This window comes from Somniosus microcephalus, chromosome 16, assembly GCF_052327205.1.
Source record: "Somniosus microcephalus isolate GS21.2 chromosome 16, FLI_Smic_1.0, whole genome shotgun sequence".
Classification (NCBI taxonomy): domain Eukaryota; kingdom Metazoa; phylum Chordata; class Chondrichthyes; order Squaliformes; family Somniosidae; genus Somniosus; species Somniosus microcephalus.
This window is the reverse complement of record NC_141002.1, coordinates 425,364-450,744: the sequence shown is the minus strand read 5'-3', so window position 1 is coordinate 450,744 and position 25,381 is coordinate 425,364. Positions and strand designations below refer to the sequence as shown.

The 25,381-nt window shown below is 50.1% G+C and overlaps 1 long non-coding RNA gene across 1 annotated transcript; it reads left to right on the top strand.

Annotated features, from left to right (window-relative positions):
• The first annotated feature begins 11,235 nt into the window (after positions 1-11,235).
• LOC147105930 (uncharacterized) lies at positions 11,236-24,943 on the top strand. The gene is made up of 3 exons (XR_015081469.1): positions 11,236-11,347; positions 16,209-16,296; positions 24,713-24,943. It is a non-coding gene; the product is annotated as an uncharacterized LOC147105930 (long non-coding RNA).
• The last annotated feature ends 438 nt before the right edge of the window (positions 24,944-25,381 follow it).

Genomic DNA, 25,381 nt, shown 5'->3' with positions numbered 1-25,381 from the left:
ATCTGCAAACTATGCATTGCTGAAATCTGCAAACTATGCATTGCTGAAATCTGTAAACTGTGCATTGCTGAAATTTGCAAACTGTGCCTTGCTGAAATCTGCAAACTGTGTGTTACTGAAATCTGCAAACTGTGAGTTACTGAAATCTGCAAACTGTGCATTACTGAAATCAGTAAACTGTGCGTTACTGAAATCTGCAAACTGTGAGTTACTGAAATCTGCAAACTGTGCATTACTGAAATCTGCAAACTGTGAGTTACTGAAATCTGCAAACTGTGCATTACTGAAATCTGCAAACTGTGAGTTACTGAAATCTGCAAACTGTGCATTACTGAAATCTGCAAACTTGCTAATACTGCTGTGCAGCGTTCATGTCTCTAGTGCTTTTCATTTTGATTGGCTGAGCTGAAAGTGTGGGGAACTTGATGCACCCAGAAGGCATTGCATTCACGTGGGCCCCTTAGAGGCAACACTTCTGCTTTTTGCAAGTAAACACATTGCAGCCTGTGTTAACTGTATGTGGGAGTGCTCATTGGCGCTCAGTGACAAGTTTATTACCAGCTTCAATATGCAAATACACTGACTCCTGCTTTAAACAGAGGAGCCAATCACATGAGCTGCCTCGCGATTCATCATGTGGAGGTTTTTGCTCTGTAATACAGAGAACATATAATTCAGTTTCCTCTTTGAGATTGAGGATATCTTAAAAGCTATTCATGTTTGTCAAGAAATAACTTGTATTTATACAACGCCGTTCATAACCTCAGGATGTCGGGGAAATGCTGCAGCCAAGAAAGTATTTTTGAAGTGTAGTCACTGTTTAAATGAGGGGAAATCCAGCAGACTATTTGCGCATAGCAAGCTTCCACAAAAGCAATGAAATAAGTGATCAGCTAAAATAACAACAGAAAATGCTGGAAAAACTCAGCAGGTCAGGCAACATCCGTGGACAGAAATTTGAGTTGACGTTTCGGGTCGAACCCTTCTTCAAAACTGGAAAGAAAAGATAGGGATCAGCTAATCTTGACATGATTTACAATGAAATGTTACATGTTCAGTTAGATTGAGCTCACAAGGGTTTAAAACCCCCCACTGCAGCCAGAGGTTGGAGGGTGGGGAGAGGAGGAGGTGCGTATCCAAGCCAAGCCAGACGGACTGGTCTGTGGAATGTTGCCGGGCACCAGCTGAGACAATGGAAGCCTATTTAGACCTTCCTATGAACCACCCAGTCCCATTGTGACAGGATCAACCTATTCATTTTGACAGCAGCAGGGGACAGTTTCTCAGGGGCTCCATCCAGGAGGGATGGGTGGGAGGAGGGGGCGGTACCTGGTTTAATTGGCAGCTCTACTGGCCAATCCCCAGAAGGGGAGGGGTCAGAGATCAAACTGCTAACCTACCCAGCAAAAGGTGCGCACTATTAATAGCACACAATGCAATATTTCACTGTACAATTTTCACTGCGGGTAATCTTCACCTTCACTCAGATCACCCTCTCATTATAGAACCCACCAAATGTCATTTCCATGTTCTATAAGGGGCAGGCAATTCGCTCCGTCACTTCACTGCCTGAGTGGTGAAGGAGAAAATGAGCCCCATTGTTCAGTTAGCAGCCCTCTTGTCTCTGAATCAGAAGGTCGTGGGTTCAAGTCCCACTCCAGAGATTTGAACACAAAGTCTAGGCTGACAGTTCAGTGCAGTACTGAGGGAGTGCTGCACTGTTGGAGGTACCGGCTTTTGGATGAGATGTGAAACTGATGTGAAGCCTGTCCTCTCTGCTGGACATAAGAGATCCCACGGTACTATTTTAAGAAGAGCAGGGGAGTTCTCCCCGGTGTCCTAGTCAAATTTATCCCTCAACCAACATCACTAAAACAGATTATTGGGTCTTTTATTTCATTGTTGTTTTTGGGAACTTGCTGTGCGCAAATTGGCTGCCACGTTTCCTACATTACAACTGTGACTACACTTCAAAAGAACATCATTGACTGTAAAGTGTTTTGTGATGTCCTGAGGTTGTGAAAGCTGCTATATAAATACAAGTCTTTCTTCCTTCGTTGGGGAAATAAACTTAATAGATTTCAGTAGTCTGGAGTCAGAGGCATGGTTGTAATACTTAGATGCTTAATGGACCATGTTTAACCAGTCCTGTTCCTTTAAGACCATTGGACAGGAATTGGTCAAGGAATAGATGCATTCAATGTCAATCACAGACTAATTGTTGAGGCAATTTTCAGTAGATTGGCAGATGCCTTTAAATCCACAGGTCCTGGCAATGGGGCGAGATCAGGTCAAACAAATCAGAAAGATCATATGGCTTTCTTTCTCTTTTCTCATACTTTTGATACTGTTGTGTCCCCTTGTGTTCTTATCTATATATATAAAGCGGCTCTTCTGTCTGTCCCGATGTCTGTCTGTCTGTCTGTGTTCTATACGTTTGAAAGTTACAGAGCGTACCGACGCGCGCGTCGCCTCAAAAGAAAGCTTGCGATTCCGGACCGATCATAGGCGTATTTACCTTTCGGCCGGACAAAAACCGCGCCCGCGGTATCCGAAAAACGTTCAGCATTCCGCTCATTAGCATCTCATTAGCGACCGTGTGACGTCGAGGTCGACCAATCGGACGGCGGGTTCCTGGCGCGTGCCGTCCTACAGTTGAGTGTCGAGTGACTCGACGATTGACCAATCCTACGCTTCGGCGACCTGACCGGTGTGTGGGCGGGCCTTATCCTTCTGAACCGAGGTGAGTGGCCGCCATCTTGCTTCCATTCTTTTTCCTGCTTTCTGCGTCTTTCTTTTCAAATATACATTTCCAGCAAAATAAAATTGAATTTATTAAATTGTTTTAAAAAAAACTTCATTCATTTGTAAATATTTTTTCTAAACTGAACATTCTTTTTCCTACCTTTTCCCGTTTTTTTGTTAGGCCTGAAAGCCTGGGACTTTCTTGCCCAGCCAGGCCCGAGCTAGGGCTTCTGCTAAGCTCCTCATCCACCCCCCCCCCCCCCGGTCACGTTACCCGGGGCAACGGCCTCAGCCACGAGGGTCAGGGTGCGTGCGCAGCAGGAGCAGGTGAGACGCGGCTGGGGGGGGGGCGGGGCTCGGAGAGCGTGGCTCTCGGCCGGGGGGGGCGGGGCTCGGAGAGCGCGGCTCTCGGCAGTGCGGGGCGGCAGGGTTACCCCGGCAACCAGAGCCGCAATCGGCGGAATTCCGGCCGGGGGGGCGGGGCTCGGAGAGCGTGGCTCTCAGCCGGGGTGGGGGGGGGGGCGAGGCTCGGAGAGCGCGGCACTCGGCAGTGCGGGGCGGCAGGGTTACCCCGGCAACCAGAGCCGCAATCGACGGAATTCAAGCCGGCTGGGCCGGGGGTGGGGCTCGGAGAGCGGCGGGGGGGGCGGGGCTCAGAGAGCGGGGGGGGCGGGGCTCGGAGAGCGGAGGGGGGGGCTCGGAGAACGGGGCTCGGAGAGCGGGGGGGAGGGGCGGGGCTCGGAGAACGGGGCTCGGAGTGCGCGGGGGGGGGCGGGGCTCGGAGAGCGGGGGGGGGCGGGGCTCGGAGAGCGGGGCTCGGCGGCGGGGCGGTGATTAAGCAAACTTTGGCCCAGAATTTGCGGTAGCATTTGCCGTCATTTTGCTTTTGAAACTGACTGCAATTTCAGGATTTGGCGTATGTGCAACCTATTGCGGAAATCCCGTTGTTGCAATCTGTCATTCACTGCTCCTCCACCGGCTGCACTGTGCTTCCTTCCCCCCCCCAACAAACAGAGCCAGCATCAGTGAAATCTCTAAAAAATCAAACAGCGTATTGACTGCTAAGCAAAGGTTATGACCCTGAAAAACTATTTTAAATTTTTTGCAGTGTCCATTTTATCTATTTTCATAAAAAATTTAAATTTTTAAGCAACTTTAATTTGTTCATCTTTATTTCAGGTTTGCCTTTTGTGAGAGCGGCAATCTTTGTTTTGTTCTCTTTAACATTTTAAAAAAGTTAGAAGTGGATAATTCCCCCCCCCCGCAGTCTCTCTCTGCCGCCCCCCCAGTCGCTCTCTCTCTCTCTTCCAACAACAACATGCCCTCGAAAAAGCCTCGGCAACGCCGGGCTCACCCCAGCTAGTCTATATATATAAAGCGGCTCTTCTGTCTGTCCCGATGTCTGTCTGTCTGTCTGTTCTCTATACGTTTGAAAGTTACAGAGCGTACCGACGCGCGCGTCGCCTCAAAAGAAAGCTTGCGATTCTGGACCGGTCATAGGCGTATTTACGTTTCGGCCGGACAAAAACCGCGCCCGTGGTATCCGAAAAACGTTCAGCCTTCCGCTCATTAGCATCTCATTAGCGACCGTGTGACGTCGAGGTCGACCAATCGGACGGCGGGTTCCTTCCTACAGTTGAGTGTCGAGTGACTCGACGATTGACCAATCCTACGCTTCGGTGACCTGACCGGTCGACCAATCGGTGCGTGTGTGGGCGGGCCTTATCCTTCTGAACTGAGGTGAGTGGCCGCCATCTTGATTTTTCACTATTTTTTCCCCACACTTTCAGTGTGTTAGGGAAGTAAGGTAAATATTTTAATGATGTGTTAGGGAATTAAATAACAATTTAATCGGGGGGGGAGAGCCTCGGGAAATCGCGGGGGGGGAGAGCCTTGGGAAATCGCGGGGGGGGGAGAGCCTCGGGAAATCGCAGGGGGGGGAGAGCCTTGGGAAATCGCGGGGGGGGAGAGCCTCGGGAAATCGCGGGGGGGGAGGAGAGCTGATGAGTTTAAAAAAAAGAGGCCGCCAGTTGCGCGGCCGCCTTGACGACGGCACACATTCGCACGGCCCCCGTTACCCCGGCAACGGGGCACACCGGCGGTCTTGCCTGCTCCCCGCGGGCCGCCTCGCGCCGCCCGCACTGACCGCGCAAGCGCCGCCCGCACTGACCGAGCATGCGCCGCCCGCACTGACCGCGCATGCGCCGCCCGCCCGCCCGCAGCGGCCGTCCATCAGCCGCGCGATACGCGGGGGTCCTCAGCTCCGGACCTCAGGCGCTAGGCAGGGGGAGGGGCCGGAGAAAGGGACAGAGGGGAGTGGGGGAGTGGGGGAGGGGAGGGGTGGGCGAGGGGAGGGAGGGAGGGAGACAGGGGAGGGAGGGAGACAGGGGAGGGGAGGGAGGGAGAGGAGGGGAGGGAGGGAGAGGAGGGGAGGGGAGGGAGAGGAGGGGAGGGGAGGGGAGGGGAGGGAGAGGAGGGGAGGGAGGGATAGGACAGGGAGAGGACATGACAGGGAGAGGGGGGACACACAGGGGCAGGGAGACCAAGCGCCCCAAAATTGGCCTCGCAACGCGGGGCTCCGCAGCTAGTACTATATATATTACAGACACTTTTAGTTCATTTTTAGTTAGTGCTTTTACTTTGCTGCATTCTTGCTTTGTTACAGTGCTGCCGCATGGTGCGGAGTGATACAAGATGTCCGACGCTGCACTGTGCACTGCCCGTGCACAGTGTGCCACATAGCAATATAACTACACCATACCAAAGTAGTTCCATACCAAAGTAGTTCCATTTAACGACGTGATACTATAACAATGTAACAGATACTTTGAACTGTGATGCCTGAGCGTGACATCTGACCTGTGACATCTGACCTGTGACACCTGACCTGTGACAGAGATGCATGAGATGCAAGACTTTTGTACAGAAAGATATATTCATACTGTCAATCTTTCACTATGTAGGAGATGAAATACTTGAGGTAAATGGAGTCTTGATGAATAAATTAACTCATGAGGAATCTATACAAATATTTAAGGTTAGTCTGTCCGTGATACAGTGTAAAATTTTAGCCTGTTAATTAGAAAGCAATAAAAACAAACCTTCAATGTGTTTTTATTTTGTTTTTTAATGCAGCAAGTGAGGAGAGGTATGATCATAATAACAGTTAGGACTGGTCTAAAGGAGCCCAGCCTCACCCATGGTCAATCAGCAGCACATCTGAGCCGCTCAATCAGCTCTAACACAATCAGTAGAGGAAGCTGCTCATGTCCGGCGCTGGATAACATGCTCTTCCTGCAAAAGACACCAAATCCTAACGACAGAATCATTACGGAAATCACTTTATACAAAGGTAAGCAAAAGAACATTCCAGCAATAAATTATGAGCCAACCAAACCTGGACAGTCTTTGCCATTGGCTGTCTGAGTTTGTACCGTGAGCTAGTGGATTAGTAACCCAGTGGTTATGGCAAGTTGTGAAATTGAATTCAATAAATCTGGGCTGGCACCAGAAAAATTGATCATAAAAACTGCTAGATTGTCATGAAAAGCCAACTGGTTCACTAATGGCCCTCAGGGAAGGGTAGCTACTGCCCCTGCCTGGTATGGCCTACACGTGACTCCAGTCCCATGCCTCATGGTTGACGCTTCATACTCTCGGAAATGGTCTTGCAAGCCACTCCATTGGACATACAATTGCTATGAAATTTGAAGGAGAAGCCCCTCCACCACCTTTCTCAGGGCAACTATCGATGGACAATACATGTGACCATTCCAGCATTGCCCACATCTGAGAACAAATTAAACATTGTGCTTGACCTTTTAACCCCGGTAATTAATTTCTATTCTCGTTTGCAAATGCTAATTTGTGAACTATTATTTATACGATGCACTATGGGGGTAATTTTGTCAAGAACAGAGCCTCGCTAGAGGCGAGTATGAGTAGGAGATAGAGTCACTCTGGGACTGGTCCCATCAAATGGGCTGTGTACCAGGAGCATAGCCTGATCATTACCATGACTACCCATTAAATATACACACAGATCAGTTAAATACATATATAAACCCCTAAGTATACACACAGACAATTTAAATATATTCACAGATCCCTAAATACACAGACTAGCTCTGCCATCAATGAGGCTCCACACCAGGGCAGTAATTTTGCCTTAGCTCAGTGGTAGCACTCTTCACCCTCCGAGTCAGAAGGTGGTGGGTTCCATTCGCACTCGAGTGACTTGAGCACAAAATTTAGGCTAACACTTCAGTGCTGTACTGAGGGAGAGCTGCACTGTCGGAGGTACCGTCTTTCGGATGAGAAGTTAAACCGGCACCCCGTCTGCCCCCTCAGGTGGACGTAAAAGATCCCACAGCATAATTCAAAGAAGAGCAGGGGAGTTCTCCCCAGTGTCCTGGCCAATATTTATCCTTCTACCAACATCACTAATACACCGATTACCCTATTGCTGTTTGTGGGAGCTTGCTGTGAGCAAATTTTCTGCCACGTTTCCTACTTTACAACAGTGGCTACACTTCAAAAGTACTTCATTGGCTGTAAAGCATTTTGGGATGACCTGAAAGGCGCTATCTAAATGCAAATCCTTTCCTTTCCCTACCTTCTACAGAAGCCCCCCACCCTGGGCTGTGCCCCTCTGCAGGAAGTGGTGACCAGGTGAAAATGACCAGCTACATTTATGGAAATGATGAACTTATATAAGACAGTTAGATAGCACAGGAAATATGTTAGCGGTAAATCTGTGACGTAGACATTTCAGTTTCCTGTTGGCTGAAATCTAATCCTCTTCACTTCACAGGGCAGAAACTAAGAAGCAGCATCTGCTGCGGCTGGTCACGGTGGAAATGTACTGTCTCTAATCTCACTCTGTTTCCTTCCTTTTCCCCAGAGGATGGTGTTGGTTTGGTAATTGGATTGTGCAGTGTGTGCACACACCTGCAGGCTTCTGGCATCTATATCCACACTCTCTCTCCGGGATCGGCAGCTTAAATGAAAACTAACTCACAGGAATGCCCAACTCAACTCAATGCACCTTTTTTTGAAGATTGGGTGAATTACAGTTAACAAAACATACAAGGAATGATCCCACTGAATCACACTTATATAGCACCTTCTACATAGCGAAACGACCCATGCTGCCTCACAAAGGAGAGGGGGGAAGGAACACTGTGCAGGAACTGGAGAATGTTAGGTAAGGCATCTGAGGCCTGGTTGAAGAGGAAGACATGGCAGATGGCGAGAGAGGTAGTTGGGCTTTAAGGAGAGAATTGCAGAGCGCAGGGGTGTGATGACTGAAGGCTCTGCCGTTAATGGTGGAGCGGAGGCGGGGGGATAGAGGATACACAGTTGTCCAGACTCAGAGAGGAGTGTGTGGCCTGGGATATAGGGTTGGAGAAGGTTGCAAAGGTAGGCTGGGGTAAGGCCCTGTAAACAAGGACAAGGGATAATGATATGAAAAGCTGTTGGTGGGAAGCAGCTAGAGTTAGGACATGATTCTGTTTAGCTGTGGGGAGAGTATTTCAGCTTGCAGGGTCACTGAGGGGTGGGGAGGGGTGGAACAGGTTGTGGGGGTGGGGCAGGTACTCCATATCAGAGGAGTTCAGCAGCCTGACTGTGAGCAGCATTGCAGAGTCTGCAGAGAGGATTATTGATGAACACAAGGAGCTTTCAGCAACAGTTAGGGCTAGAAATTCATGAACTCACCGCCACGCCGTAGCGCCATGAAATGGTGATAAAATGGCGGCCGCCGCTCTTTCGCCAGCTGATGGCAGTTCCCGTGGCGGTCGCCATAATCCTCTTCCCCATTGCGCTGCTGGTAACTGGCAGTGCCCTGCAAAAAGAAATGGTGGCGTGATGACATCATTCGCCATGGAACACCGACTTAACGTCACCAACCCGAACTTTGACCCTAGCGCTGTATTCAGCACTGGGTCCTAAGCACGCCAGGTTTACCGTGGTTAACGCCAGGCTGACAGTGGCGATGTCTGCAACTCTTAAAGGGACACACACATCATTCAGGTAAGTTTGAATTTAAGGGTTTGGACTTTTTAAAAATTTTATTGAAATGGTATCTTGCTGCATTAGATGTGAAAAGTTTTTTCAGTGTGTAGGGCGTGCTGCTGGATGCTTGCAAGGGCCCGGATGGTAAATGAAGGCCTTTGAGAAGACAGAACATGATGCGAATGCTCAGTAGGCCACGCAACGTACGTGGAGAGAAAAACAGAGCGCATATATCAGGTCGACATGCTGCCTGAGCAACTAAATATTTCCAGCATTTTATGCTGCCATTTCACATTTACAACATTCGCTGGCAGAGGGAAGAGGAAGATGCAGAAGAGGAGAAATCAGACGGAAGGATGCATCCCAGGCAGCCCCTTTGTGGCCAGAATATCCGGGATGGAATCCATCCGCCTACGGTCTCACTGGCCAGGCAGGCTGCCTCTTCTTGTTGGCCCACTGGCCAGGCAGGCTGCCTCTTCTTGTTGGCCCACTGGCCAGGCAGGCTGCCTCTTCTTGTTGGCCCACTGGCCAGGCAGGCTGCCTCTTCTTGTTGGCCCACTGGCCAGGCAGGCTGCCTCTTCTTGTTGGCCCACTGGCTGGGCAGGCTGCATTTCTTGGGTGTCTGAAATGAGGAAGGCACAAAAGTGGAGTTGTGCTGACAGGAGGGCGGGAAAGCAAGAGATGCATGCCAGGGATTCAGCACTCACCTGCTATTCCGCCATCGCTGTGCTGGCTTGGGAGGCTGGCGCAGGCAGGTGTGGGATTGGTTGGGGTTGGATCTGAAGGGGTGGGAGGAGAGCGATGCTTTCTGGGCTGCAGTTTAGTTTTCCGACAGGATGTTTGCTATTTTTTGGAGCTCCTTCATTCCGGAGGTGGATCAGAAGATTTACCATTTACACCGGCGGAAATTCTCCCTTCAGTGGCAATTGCACGGTTTAACCTGCAGCACCACTCTCACCCATCCCATTACCTCACAACCAAGAAATTATTTTTGAAGTGGAGTCACTGTTGTTGTGTAGGCAAAGACAGCAGCCACATTGCGCACAGCAAGCTCCCACAAATAACAAATCAGGATGGCCAGTTAATCTGTTTTTGGTGGTGTTGCTTGAAGGGAGATCGGGACATGGCACAGTCCGTGATTTCCCGATATATATTTGGCCAGTGAGCGAGGCCATGCAAACTTGGAGGTTCTCTTGTTATTTCCTCCTTCCTTTTGTTTTGGGATCTCCCTCTGCCTTGTCCTCATCCTGCGACCAAAAAGAGAAGAAATGTAAGTGATTCCCAGGCCCCTGCGAATGTTGTGTTGGAATGGGTCAGAGTCGCACATGAGCTGCCTGGGACAAAGCACGTTACTACATACGGCTGGATTTTCATTCAGAAGTCAGGAAGGAGGCGGGACTACAACTTTTGGGTTGTAGTCCCGCCTCCATTGAGATGCGGCCAATCCACGCGATTTTCACTTGATTGACCTTGTTGAGCCCACCCAGCAGGCTCAGCAGGCCAATTAAGGGCCACCCAGCAACAGGTGACGTCACAGACTGAAATTTCATCTATCAAGATGTGTTGACAGATGAAATATCATGTTTCACAGCTGCTTGAAGCTGTCAAACGCTGACAGTCTGACTTCTAACCTGAGTCCTTCTCCACAGACTCAGTTAGAAATCTCACCGGCACAGAAAGCTGAAGGCTGTCACTTTTGACCGATCGCAGCCATTCTGCTTTCAGTGCCGGCTGAGTGATGGACTCCCGAAACCTAGAGGAAGGAAGGCTGTAAAGGTAAGTACAGGTAATTTAAACTTCTTTACACACTTTAGACACACCAAACACACTTACCTTTGCACTCATGCACCCATCACTCACTTGAACACCGACATCGCGACCCCTCCAAGTCCTTCAGCCCGACGGCCCGACTCCTCTAACCTGGCGTGGTTTGGAGCCGTCGGGAATCCCACACGACAACCTTCAAAACAGGGATTAGGCTAAAAACTGCCTGTTAACTACCTGTTAACAGACAGTTAATTGGCACTAATCCCTTCCCGCCTCGGGTCGGGGGGGTCCCAGTGCGGGGCGCGTACCCGCCTCCTTTGAAACTTACGTGGAGGCGAGTTTTGGGCGGGATGGTGTCGGGGCCCCCGAATTCGGGATTTTAGACCCCCGCACGCCTAAAAACCCGCCTCACGGCACACTGAAAATCGACCCCATAGTGTCCGTCTCCCACCTTCGTTCGATATCCCCCCTGACGGGCTCAGCAGCTTTAGGCCAACATCCTGCCATTGGAGGGGACAAGCCACTGGGATTCTCAATGCAATAGGCCGTTGTATTAACCTCACTTTATGTTTCTCTGCGCTCAGTGGCCCATTAGCTGCCTTACATTTATGCAGGTCTGGATACAAATATATCAGCCTTTAGTTAAATATGTGAAACTTTTCATTTGTATTTTATCTTTTACTGTAGGTCTGGTGATCAGATTTTAGAAATTAATAGGACAAAAACACACAATCTGACTCTGAATGAAGCTTATGTCTTTCTACAGCATTGCAAGTCTGGACCTAATGACCTAATGATCAGCCGGCATCCCGATCCCCTGGTAAGAAACCAAAGAAGATGGACTGAAGTCAGATGGTGCAGACGAAGACAAAGGGAGGTATTTGAACCTAACTCGCCGGTCGGGAGCCGGGCGGGATTGGGAGCAATGTTCCTTTTTATCCCGCCCGATTTCACTCTCCATTGAAGTAAATCGAGAGGAATATTGAGCGGGATGTAAAACCAATGTTCCACCCGATCCCGTGGGTTTCCCACCTTGCGAGTTAGGTTAAGATGAACCCCTAATAGTTTCTGGTGCCCTCTTAGCTCAACTTGCATTTTCTTTAATGTAACGGAACGTCACAAGACTTTTCGCAAACAGGCGTGGAAGAAAATGGAGGGTGACCTGAGGAGGGAGAGATTAGAAGGTGATTGGAATCTTGGTCGAGGCGATGGGCTTTGAGAAGGTGCAGAGAGGGGATGAGTGAGAGAGTTTCAGAGAGTAGCATCAAGGCAGATGAAGGCTCCCTCATCAAAGGTGGACGAAGGTATGGGACGCACAGAAGGTCGGGCTCAGAGGAACGGAGTGTTTGGGAGGGAATATAAAGAGATAGGGCTGGGGAGAATGCGGAGGCTGGTTGAGGGGGGAGGCCATGGAGGGGCTTAGACAAGGGTGTGATTTTTAGATTTTGTTGCTTAATTCTGATTTAATACGTTCAGTAGCAGTTTAACAACATAAGAAATAGGAGCTGGAGTAGGCCAGCCAAGTAAAGATTGAGGGAGGTGGGGGGGGGCGCGGGGGGGTGGTGGCGTGAATCCCAGGGCAGGGAAGGCCCAAGATATCCCGGTGGAGCTCAGAGGAGAACTCCTGTAGTTCCTGGCCCACAAGGAATCTTTAGAAATGTAAAAGAATCTGACTTACCTGGATCTTCTGAGGCCAGGGTCCTTGCTGCCGTTAGCTTTCGCTGGGGAGTTCGAGACTGAACGGGCTTTAGTTTGACCCACGGTTAAAATGGTGTGCGCGCCCCAATAATGTCATCAGGACGTGACTTTGCCATTGAAATTAGGCCCCCGCTCCTCTGGGGCAGGTGGCCTTCCCATGCCTGAATTGCGGCAAGTAAGAATGGTGGGGGCGTGAACATGTCGAGAATGCGACGCCAACTCCCTCACCCTCTTAATCTCCCCCGCCCACATGGTTTCTGCCGGGCAGGGTGGGGGTGAGTGAGGCTAAAATCAACCCTTCTGAGTGAAACACCAATATCACATGGCTCCTTAATCTGTGTGTGAAAATCGTATTCAAGCAAGGTTTGCAAGCTAAACCATCACTGCCAGGACTGGGCCAGAGCAGTTTAAATACAGGGTAGTTTAATGCCCAAACCTTTCTGGTATAACAGCACCACTAGATAGCACTAAACAGGATATTTTGAACTCAGCCAGGGAAGACCATTATTTGTGCTGAAGCCAGCTTAACTCCTGCCCAGAATTGTAACCTGTCCTCTTTTCTTTGTCACTGTTGCCATGGCTGTTACGGGGTAAATTTTACGCGCTGATGGTGTCAGCTCAGAGTTGCGTGTGTCAGGCGTTCATGTCAGGATTTCTGGTCCACAGCCACACCAATTTCTGTCCGTTGCAGATGGAAAATGACGGTGGCCGCAATCAGACACTCTGACCTCCGAACCTGAATCCCGTCATGTGACGCTTTGCGCTGGTAACTCTTAACGTGTACGATTCGCCCAACTTGTTTCTGAAGATAACGGAAACTGGACCTTTCAAAGTGAAACAAACATCAGTTGTCTATTTACGATTTTCTCCTTTATCCTGGGCGTTAAGCATCGGCCGATCGTGGAGAGGAAAATCCGACAGGAAGGATCGCACGCGGCCAACTGAACCCGCCTCAGTGATAAAGGGCGAGGCGTCCTCTCTGCTAGATTATCCTCGCTGCCCTCCAGCCAAGCGATGATTAACACACAGGCGGGAAAGACAAAAATTGACCCCGGTACTGCGAGCAAAACTGGGGTCAGGAAACAGTCTGATGTTACAGGAAAGCGCGATTGATGAAGAACGTTCTCCTGCTTTTCAATCTTCTCTTCTTGCTGTTCGTTGTTCCATCTTAATCAATACAAGCGTTTCCTTCAGAAATATGGATATTGTAGCAGTTCGTGTAGATCGCCACTAAATAAGAGATTTTGACTTCGACGAACTATAAATAAGTTGTTTATTTACAGGAACAGGCTAATTACAGCAGGTAAGATAGCAGGTAAGATGGCTGACTGTAGGAGCACCGTGTTGTAGGTCTTGTCCCAGCGGGGACTCCACGAGGACTGAGTTCGCAGTCCTGTGAGGAGCGTGATGACGTCATCGCGTTTGTGTTGTGACGTCATCACGTTGTTCGCGTTTCCCGTGCTTAGGGCGTCACGTGATGCGCGTCGTTGCGTCGCTGGCCGTTGAGGCTGAAGTCGGGAGGCCGGGCTGTGCCGGTGCTTGCCGCGGGAGCGGAAGATCGCGTCGCTCCCGTCGGCTGGCCGTTGAGGCCGAAGACGCTAGGCCGGGCTGTGCCGGCGCACGCACATCATGTTGTACGTGACGTGACGTCAGTGCGCTAGGGCGCGTCATAAAGGGGCAATGGCCCCAACAGGTAAGTTAAAAGGGCAGCGGCCGCAAAAGGTAAGTTAAACATACAGTAAGGTAAGTTAAAGGGAATTATGTGTCTCAATGTAAGGGACAACCAATGGTACCGCCACATAGGCCCCCCCAGAATTCGCTTTAACGAAAGTCCAAGGATGAGATGGTCTGACGAGCTGGTGGTCACGGCGGTCGTGCTGTCTCGACTTGGTAGGCGAGGTATGAAGATGCTGCTCGTGAGCGGATCCTTATGCACGTCGTGGCGAATAAAACGTATCCGTCAGGCGAAGGACCGTGGAGACGTGCGAAACAGCAGGCCTTGTCAGAGTGACGGGCAGGTTGGGCGGACGCAGGCGATGTCTCCGTTGATGTTGAAACAAGTCCTTGTTCCGATGAAATCTGCAGGAACGCCGACGGGCAATCCAGGAGGACTTGACTGGTGAGGTCGGTGAACTCGCCGACAGGTGAGCGAAACCTTCGGGAGGCTGGAACGCACGGAACGGTGCGTGCCATAGTGCTACGACGATAACACAACGGAGGGTGAAGAGTTGCTGCGTTGATCAGTGATCGGTGAGGCCAGCAACTTTCACGTGGCTGATCGCTGCCGCAGGATGCCCGTTGGACCCGTCCTCGATGTGTGCAGCTTCAGTAGATGTTTGCGTTTGTTAAAGGGAAAACTGGAGAAAGGGCGGCAACGGTCCAGGTTGTTGTTGCTTTCAGGAGGGGTTAACTCTGCCTGGAGGGCGGCAACACTTGTAACAGTTGTAGATTTAGGAGAAAACAGCCGGGAGGGCGGCACGCCTTTTGTTCACGCCGAATCGTGCAGTAGGTAACACAACCAGCAAGCTGAAGGGCTGGTGCGTCGTCAGCGGAGAAGGAGTCATCGGTGTTCACGAGGGATGTGTCCTCGTGCGCGAGGAGTGCGTCCTCGTGTTTTGTGGGATTGAGTCCTCGTGGTATCCCCGCGGGGCGCGCTCCGATCTTGTGGGCCCGAACATGCTGTACCCCGCGCTTGGAGAGATGTATACTTGCTGTTGCTTTGGACGTAGAGGCGAACGATCCGTGTGGCGATAGAAGAGTCGAATACGGAGACCGTGAACACGTGCTGCATCGATGTTCTCGGCGAACGGGGCTTCTACCGTCATAAAGCACGAGGGAGACCGTGGCTCCCTGGATTGCGGTAGCAACAGCAGAACGGCTGATGCTTCCATAGCGTGCTTCGTTTGTGAAAGACGTTCACAAACCCACCAATTGTAGCGCTGGTGGACGACGGTTGCCATTCGTCGTGCTCTACCTCTGTGAAATCGTTCGTGAAAAACGGGCTCACCTCCAAGCTGCGCTTCCGTTGTGAAGACGTTCGCAAAGACGGGGTCGCTTGTGGTGGAATCGGTGTTAGGCGGTTGCTGTTCCGTGGTTGTTCGTCGGTTGTGCGTTGGTCGTCTTGAGTGAAGACGAGGTTCAGGTGCGCGTTGCTAATGTGAAAATCGTTCACGGATACGGGTTCACCAATTGTAGCGTTGGAATTGATGAGGTCCCGTACTCACGTCGTTGGGTCACCAATGTAGCGGTTCGTGTAGATCGCCACTAAATAAGAGAGTTTGACTTCGACGAACTATAAATAAGTTGTTTATTTACAGGAACAGGCTAATTACAGCAGGTGAGATAGCAGGTAAGATGGCTGACCGTAGGAGCACCGTGGTGTAGGTCTTGTCCCAGCGGGGACTCCACGAGGACTGAGTTCGCAGTCCTGTGGGGAGCGTGATGACGTCATCGCGTTTGTGTTGTGACGTCATCACGTTGTTCGCGTTTCCCGCGCTTAGGGCGTCACATGATGCGCGTCGTTGCGTCGCTGGCCGTTGAGGCCGAAGTCGGGAGGCCGGGCTGTGCCGGTGCTTGCCGCGGGAACGGAAGATCGCGTCGCTCCCGTCGGCTGGCCGTTGAGGCCGAAGACGCTAGGCCGGGCTGTGCCGGCGCACGCACATCATGTTGTACGTGACGTGACGTCAGTGCGCTAGGGCGCGTCTTAAAGGGGCAATGGCCCCAACAGGTAAGTTAAAAGGGCAACGGCCCCAAAAGGTAAGTTAAACATACAGTAAGGTAAGTTAAAGGGAATTATGTGTCTCAATGTAAGGGACAACCAGTGGTACCACCACAATATAGTATTTAACAATTGTTACTGATCGCTGGGAATCAGAGATATTTCTGCTTCTTACAACGGAACATTCTCTGGATTTATTCGCGCTTTCTCTGATGTTCAGTATTAGGAGTTGAACAATAATGGATGGCTGGCATTGTATCCGCAGGTCTCTGAACAGCAATTCAAGAAAACAATTCTACAAGCGGTTGAAAGTGCTAGATTTAATAAGGACAGTTATCCAGGGAATGTACAAGGTAAGGGCTTCTTAAGTTATCTGAGAGAAATAAAAACTCTTAAAATCATTAATCAATAGAGTTCTGCAGCACAGAAGCCAGTCAGCCCTATAACATTCCGATACTGACTCTCTGAAAGAGTTATCCACACAGTCCCTACCCTTTCATCCTACCCTTTTACATTTCCCTTCTTCAAATATTTATCCACTTCCCTTTTGAAAGCTATTGTGGATTCTGTTTTACTGTTGTTACTGGTGGGGAATTCCATGTCCTAACAACCAACAATAACAGCTACAACAACTTGCATTTATATAGCACCTTTAACATAGCTAAATATCGCAAGCTGCTTCACAGAGAAAACAAAATGGACACTCCGTCAAAGACAGAGATATTAGAAAGTGTGACCAGAAGCTTGGTCGAAGAAGTGGTCTGTAATCACAGAATCACAGAAACCCCACAGTGCAGATAGAGGCCATTTCGGCCTATCGAGCCTGCACCGACACATAGCCCACCCGATCCCCGTAACCCCTACACCAACACATATCCCACCCTATCCCCACATATTTAATCCCCCTAACACTAAGGGTCAATTTATCATAGCCAATCAACCTAACCCGCACATCTTTGGACTGTGGGAGGAAACCGGAGCACCCGGAGGAAACCCACGCAAACACGGGGAGAATGTGCAAACTCCACACAGACAGTCGCCCGAGGCCGGATTCGAACCCGGGTCCCTGGCGCTGTGAGGCAACAGTGCTAACCACTATGCCACCGTGCTGAGGGTTTTAACGGAGGTGAAATGGCACAGAGGTGGAGAGATGTCATAGAGTCATAGGGGGCGATTTTGAGGGTGCTCAGGGGTCGGGTTTGGAGGCGGAACTGCTGGCAAAATCAAAAAGATTGGCAGCGGGTCCCGAACCCGCTTGCAACCCACCTCCAATAAATCCTCCCAAGTGTCAGGTCCCCGATTTGTGCAGGGACCCGACTCCTGGCAGCAGGAAGAGGATTATTGCCATTTAACTGCTTGTTAACAGGTAGTTAACAGGCAGTTAAGAAGCTTTTTCCAGTTTTGACACTTCTACTGCGGACTTCCCAACGTCGGGAAACCCTGCCAGGGTAAGTGAGGCGTGCTGTGTATAGATGACAGCTGCAGAAGTGGAACACTGGTGAGTTGCAGAGGTAAGAAAATGTTGGGAAAGTCATTTTTAATGTGTTTAGAATTTTCTATACGTGACAAGCATTGAAGTGTTTGTGTAGTCTCACCTCATTGGGAGAACCTCTCTCACCAGTGACACCTGCAGCTGCCATCTGTTCTATCCCAAGGAGAGAGTCACTGGAGAGCCTGGGAGCAAGGGCTCACCTTTGTACAGTGATTGACAGTGTTTTCAGCACCTCAATGCTGTCAGACACTGAAAAAAATCATGTCAAAAAGAAATGGTGGTGGCTCCTTTAAGAAAACCGGCAGATGACACGTCATCAACTGACGTCATCTGACACCGCTTTTCTCTTAATTGGCCAGCAAGCCCGCAGGGTGGGTTTAACAAGGCCAATTGACGCAAAATAGAGTCCATGCGTCGGACGCCACTGGGGGCGGAATTAGAACCCGAAAGGCAGCAGTCCTGCCCCCAACATGCCTCTTCAGGTAAGATCACGGCCATAGAGTCATAGGGGGAAAAATTCAGTTGGTAGCGCCACCTGTTAGCGCCTTAAGAGGGCGTTAAGTGGGGCGCAAAGCAACTAGCGCCCGGGCGCGGCGATATCTGCGCCTCTCCTGAAATTGACCGGACATTTTGCGGTGGCGCTAAACAATACCGCCACGATCTCCTGCGCTGGCAGATTGTGACGTCAGTCGAGTGCACAACGCCCCGTTAGCACCCCAGACCGGAAATTGAGTGGCGCCCCCTGCCGTACCGCCTGCCGCTAGCAACGACAGGTTGAGGGGAGCGTTATGCTGTCAGAAAGGGACTAGGGGAGCGCTATTTAAAGGCGACCACTTCCTGCCTTTTTTTGTTGTGACATTTTTGCACCACGCATTCTGAGAGAGAGAGAGAGAGACTTCTGGAGAGATTCAACGCTGTGTGAAGGAGTTTTGGGTACTGAGCAGCACTTTGCAGGTTGGTTTTGATTTGCCCTTTCTTGTATCGATTTAGAAGAGACTGTGGGGGCTGCACTCTGAGCTCTTCCCCTGGGCCTCTACTTTGTTCTTTGCAGCAGATTTGATGTACAGGCCTCTCCAGGCCGAGATTCAGGCCAAGATTCAAGGCTGCAATCAGCAGGATGTGGATGGAGAGCAAGATCAACCCTCCCCTTTAAGATAAAAACAGAAAATGCAGGAGAAACTCAGCAGGTCAAGCAGCATCTGTGAAGAGAGAAACAGATTTAACGTTTCAGGTCGATAACCATTCGTCAGAACTCCCCTTTAAGAATTGGACAGTGCCAGTGTGTCTTTAGGACTCAGAACTCAGAGATTCAAACATGAAGTGCTTTATTGGAAGGAAAGGAAGTTCTGGAACGTTCCGAACAAAGAGAGCTAAACTTAACAGAGAACACCCAACCATTTATCTCCTGTGACAGCACCACCACAGGTGGGAGGAGAACACAAAATACATAACATTTCCTCCCCTCTTAAATGGAAGGTCCACAGTATTCCTCAACAGGTAAGTTACTTTCAATGCACTCAACGAACCTAGGGTAGAGGTAGACTGCCTCAACCCCTGACTTTACCCTGGGGTTTATTCTGCCCCAGTCTTGTGGGTAAGTCGCTAAGCCTACAGATCCAAGCGCCTTGGAGGCCGCTGCTCTCTGACAGGATACCGGCGGTCATCGCTGGCTTCCACAGCAGTAGGCATTGACACAGGCCTGGATGGAGAAGGTGCCTGTGTCAGTTGAAAGTCAGGAGTTTGCACAGGTGGAACAGTCTCTTTGACTTCCTGTGTTGGAGAAGAGCATTGTGGCAAAGGATGCTGGTTTGCGGTATCATCCGGAAACAGTTCAGGCCAACCAGCCGCTGGAGCCTCTGTGGCTGTCTCTGCTCCTAGCAACAGTTGATCTGTGTGTCTTCTCCAGACGACATCCTCAGCAGTCTCAACCGTGTAAGACACAGGGCCCATCTGCGCGATCACCATAGCAGGAACCCATTTCGGTCCAGTGTTGTAGTTTCGAGCTAGGATGTGCTCTCCTGGATGAAACCGTCTCTCCTTGGCTCTTTTCTCTCTCTTTTCAACTTGAGCTTGTTGTTGACAATGGACAACCTGTTCTGCCCTTGGAGGTTTGAGTAAGTCAAAATTTGTCCGCAACTGCCTCTTCATCATGAGCGAAGCGGGGGAAGTTTTGGTTGTGGCATGCGGCTCGTTCCTGCAGGACAACAGGAAGCTGTTCAGACATTGGTGGATTGAGCCCTGACCTTGCGATGCCTTCAAGGCGTGCTTCAAAGTTTGCACAAACCTTTCTGCCTGGCCGTTAGTAGAGGGATGATAGGGCGCAGACCTGATGTGTTGGACACCATTCACATGCAGGAAGGTTGCAAACTCCTGTGATACAAATTGTGGACCGTTGTCACTTATGAGTTGTTCCGGTGAGCCATAACGGCTGAACATCTCACCAAGTTTCTCAATTGTTTTCTCTGCCGTGGTAGACCTCATCACAGCGACCTCTGGCCACTTGCTACGAGCGTCCACAACCACCATAAACATCTTCTCTTCGAAAGGACCGGCGAAGTCCACATGTACTTGCTGCCACACTTCTGCAGGCCAATCCCAGAGGTGTAGGGTTGCCAGCTGTGGAACATGGGGAACATGTTTTGGCTTTCTCCTCAATATTCCCATCGAGACCTGGCCACCAGAAGTAGCTTCTTGCCATTTCCTTCATCCGAACCATCCCACTGTGGCCTGTATGAAGTTGTTGCAGTATAGGTTCCCTCAGAGGTGGCGGAATGATGACACGGCGTCCCCAAAGAAGACAACCTGACTGGACGGAGAGCTCATTTCTTTTTGAAACGTAAGGTTTCAAACTAGGAGAATCTCCTATAGCTCTCCCTCGAATGACATCGTCCATTACCTCAGACAGGACTGGATCATTGCGGGTGTACCTTCGCACCTGAACTGCAGTGACAGGTGCTCCCTCCACTTGTCTAAAGTAGAAGATGTCTATCTGACGAGGCTCTGGGGGAGTAACAGGCAAGGGTAGCCTCGAGAGACCGTCTGCGTTGCCGTGCAAGTCTGATTTGCGATATTTGATGTCGTATATGTGTCCTGACAACAGTAAAGCCCACCTTTGCATCCTGCTTGCAGCGAGAGACGGAATTCCGGTGTGGGGCCCGAAGATTGAAGTCAATGGACGGTGGTCCGTCAGGAGTGTGAACCTTCTCCCAAACAGGTACTGATGAAATTTTCGAATTCCAAAAACGATTCCCAAGGCCTCGTGCTCGATCTGTGCATAGTTACTCTCGGCCTTGTTCAAGGTGCGTGATGCGAAGGCAATAGGTTTCTCTTCACCCGAAGGCATGATGTGGGATATGACTGCTCCCACACCATATGGTGATGCATCACATGCTAGCTGCATGGGCAGCTTTGGGTCGAAGTGTGTCAGGACCTCCGATTTCAGCAATGCTTTCTTTGCTTGGGCGAAAGCTTCATTGCACAGTTCAGTCCATTTCCATGTTTTGCCTTGACATAGCAACTGATGTAATGGCTTCAGCCATGTTGCTAAGTCTGGAATAAACTTCCCATAGTAGTTAAGTAGCCCCAGAAATTAACGTAACTGGCTCACATTCTGGGGTGCTGGGGCCTCCACGATCGCCTTGACCTTTGACGGCGCCTTATGCAGGCCAGTAGCGTCAATCACATGCCCCAGGTACTCAACTGAAGACTGAAAGAATTCACATTTATCTTTACGAACTCTGAGTCCGTACTCTTTCAGTCGTTGTAGTGTCGCATCCAAGTTCAGAAGATGATCCTCCTCATTTGTCCCAGTGACAAGGATGTCGTCCAGGTAGCACTGGACTCCTGGCAGTCCACTCAAAATCTGATCCATTGCCCTTTGGAATAGAGCAGGGGCCGACATAATTCCAAACGGAAGGCGGCAGTACCTGTATAGCCCCTTGTGTGTCACAATTGTCAGCAGCTCCTTTGATTTGTCATCGACATGCATTTGTAGATAAGCCTGGCATAAGTCTATTTTGCTGAACTTTTGCCCTCCGGCCAGGCCCGTAAAAAAATCATCAATGAGGGGAAGAGGGTACTGTTCCACAGACAGCACCGGGTTAATAGTCACTTTAAAATCCCCGCAGATTCGAACAGATCCATCCTTTTTCAGGACAGGAACAATGGGTGTGGCCCATTTGCTCATGCTCACAGGTTCCAGGACTCCATTCTCGACTAAAGCCTCCAAGTTAGCCTCAACCTTTGACCTAATTGCATAGGGTACAGGTCGGGCTTTGTGAAACTTCGGCTTGCTGTCAGGTTTAATGTCCAGTCTCACGCTGATCTTTTTCATGCTCCCAAGTTCCCCATTGAAGAGTTCTGCATGTTTGTTTAACACTGCAGTCAGACCTGACTCCCCTTTTGACATCATGCGGACTGCAGGCCAGTCCAGCGTGATTTTCTCTAGCCACGCACGTCCCAGTAGCGATGGGTAATTTCCCTTTACCACATATAGTGGCAGTTTTGCAGTCTGTCCGTTCAATTTAACTGTCACCTCAATGACGCCTCTCATGGCCACAGGTTCGCCGGTATACGTCTTTAGCACAATGTTTGTTGGCTGAAGGATAAGATGCTTTAGCATTTTGTTGTAGACAGTGTCTGAAACAAGGGACACAGGCGCGGCGCAAGCAACAACAGGTAGACTGGAACGTTTCCCAGTCGGTGTGGGGCTGGGGGGCGCGCTATATAAAGGCGGCCTCTTCCTGGCTTTTTCTGTGGTAGACATTTTTGCACCACTCATTCTGACAGAGTGATTCTGAGAGAGAGAAGGAGAGGCTTCTGCAGAGAGTCAACGCTGTGTGAAGTCGTTTTGGCTGCTGAGCATCGCTTTGCAGGTACTTTTGGATTTGACCTTCATTACTTTGATTACCAAGAGACTGTGGGGGTTGCGCTGATTTGGGGCATTGTCCTGCGCCTGAAGAATCGGAGGCAACAGAGATGCAGAGAGAGAGTGGCAATCATGGTCAGACGGAGGAGGACCAACAGGCCTCAGTACAGGAGACCTTACTCTCCCAGGGTATTCCGGGAACAATTCTCCTACATTCATTTGTCTGAGGAGCAGTGTTTGCGCAGGCTGCGCTTCAGCAAGGAGGTGGTCACTGAGCTCTGCCACCTGCTGCAGCCAGATCTGCAGCCTCAACTGAGGACCAGGACGTCTCTATCGGTGGCAGTGAAGATAAGTGGCTCTGAACTTTTATGCCACCAGCTCCTTTCAAGCAGCTACTGGGTACATTGCCAATATCTCCCAGTTCACGGTCCATTGCTGTATCCGTCAGGTCACAAATGCCCTGTATAAAAGGAGATGCGCTACATCTCTTTCCTGATGACCCGGGCCAAACAGCATGAACGTGCATTGGGCTTTGCGAGGATCGCGGGCTTCCCCATGGTGCAGGGTGCCATTACTGCACGCATGAAAAATTGCGGGCACCGCATGTGAATGCAGAGGATTTCCACAACCGCAAGGGGTTCCACTCCTTAAACGTTCAATTGGTCTGTGACCACAGACACCTGATACTCGCTGTCAATGCCCGCTACCCTGGCAGCAGCCACAATGCATTCATCCTGCGCCAGACTGCTGTGGCAGAACTTTTCCAGGCACCGCATCAGCCAAGTGGTTGGCTCCTCGGGGACAAGGGTTATCCACTGTGCACCTGGCTGATGACACCGCTCCGTAACCCCAACACCCCTGCTGAGCTGCAGTACAACGAGAGCCATCTCGCCACCAGGAACATCGTTGAGCAGACGATCGGCGTGCTCAAGCAACGGTTCTGCTGTCTGGACCACTCAGGAGGAGCCCTGCAGTACTCGCCTGAGCGAGCTCCCTCTTCATAGTTGTGTGCTGCATGCTGCATAACCTGGCAATCCTCAGGACCCAGCCAAAAAAGATGTAATAGCAGAGCACTTGGTAAGCAGTGACAGGATTGGACAAAGTCAACATGGATTTACAAAAGGTAAATCATGCTTGACTAATCTACTGGAATTTTTTGAGGATGTAACTGGTAAAATAGATAAGGGAGAACCAGTGGATGTGGTGTATTTGGACTTTCAGAAGGCTTTCGATAAGGTCCCACATAAGAGATTAGCATGCAAAATTAAGGCACATGGGATTGGGGGCAAGGTATTGACTTGGATAGAGAACTGGTTGGCGGACAGAAAGCAAAGAGTTGGAATAAACGGGTCGTTTTCCGAGTGGCAGGCAGTGACTAGTGGGGTACCTCAAGGATCGGTCCTAGGACCCCAGCTGTTCACAATATATATTAATGATCTGGATGAGGGAATTGGATGTAATATCTCCAAATTTGCAGACGACACAAAGCTGGGTGGGAGGGTAAGCTGTGAGGAGGATGTCGTGAAACTCCAGTACGATTTGGACAGATTGGGTGATTGGGCAGAAACATGGCAAATGCACTATAATGTGGATAAATGTGAGGTTATCCACTTTGGTGGCAAAAACAGGAAGGCAGATTATTATTTGAATAGCAATAGATTGGGAGAAGGGGAAGTGCAAAGAGACCTGGGTGTTCTTGTGCACCAGTCGCTGAAGGTAAGCATGCAGGTGCAGCAGGCGATTAAGAAGGCAAATGGTATGTTGGCCTTCGTAGCAAGAGGGTTCGAGTACAGGAACAAAGATGTCTTGCTACAGTTGTACAGGGCCTTGGTGAGACTGCACCTTGAGTATTGTGTGCAGTTTTGGCCGCCTTACCTGAGGAAGGATGTTCTTGCCATGGAAGGAGTGCAGCGAAGATTCACCAGGCTGATACCTGGGATGGCAGGAATGACGTATGAGGAGAGATTGTGTCGATTGGGCTTATACTCACTGGAGTTTAGAAGATTGAGAGGGGATCTCATCGAAACTTATAAAATTCTGTCAGGCCTGGACAGACTAGATGCAGGAAGGATGTTTATGATGGCCGGGGAGTCCAGAACCAGGGGTCATAGTCTAAGGATAAGGGGTAAGCCATTTAGGACTGAAATGAGGAGGAATTTCTTCACCCAGAGAGTGGTGAACCTGTGGAATTCTCTGCCACAGAGGGCGGTGGAGGCCATTTCATTAAATATATTCAAAAAAGAGTTGGATATATTTCTTAAGGCTAAAGGGATCAAGGGATATGGGGAGAAGGCAGGGACAGGGTACTGAATTTGGATGATCAGCCATGATCTCATTGAATGGCGGAGCAGGCTCGAAGGGCCGAATGGCCTACTCCTGCTCCTATCTTCTATGTTTCTAATGCCACCAGGCCTTGGAGCACCACCAGAGGAGGAGGAGGAAGAGGAGGATGATCATCAGCAGCACCAAGGTGGGAGGGAGGCCCACAACGTTGAAACTGCAAGGGCCGTCCGTCAACGGCTGATGGCAAGTCGCTTCTAGGCCCTTGCTGAGGAAATGGCTTCTGCCATGGAGAACAACATGAATGAAACCAACTCGCAATCCCTAAGCCGGCCAAGGCAGCAATGATTCCAAAGACCAAACATGTACATTTTGAATACAAAACGTATTTATTTTACAAACTCTGTGTGTGTCATTTCTTCATGACAAACTAATAGAAACAAACACAAAAAATCATTCATTAACATAACTGGTTCTCACAACCTGGAGAGAATGTCCAAAACACTAAACAAAAGTTTGAACACGAACCTCGGCCTTTAATAAAAAATTGACCAACATTCCGTCACACCTCCTACTTTTTGCCCTTCGAGGGTGATCTTCCCTTGCACACTTCCCCCCTTCCCACCCTACAGCTCCCCCGTAATGGGGCCTCAGTGGCTGCAGCAAGGATGCTGGAAGACTGCTGATTGTCAGAACCTGAGACTGCAGATGCCCTTGAAGGACGGCCTCGACCAGTTCTGGGCCTGGAGGGCCCAGCTGCAGACTGTTCGATCCGTGATTCTGAGAGTATGATGTTTTG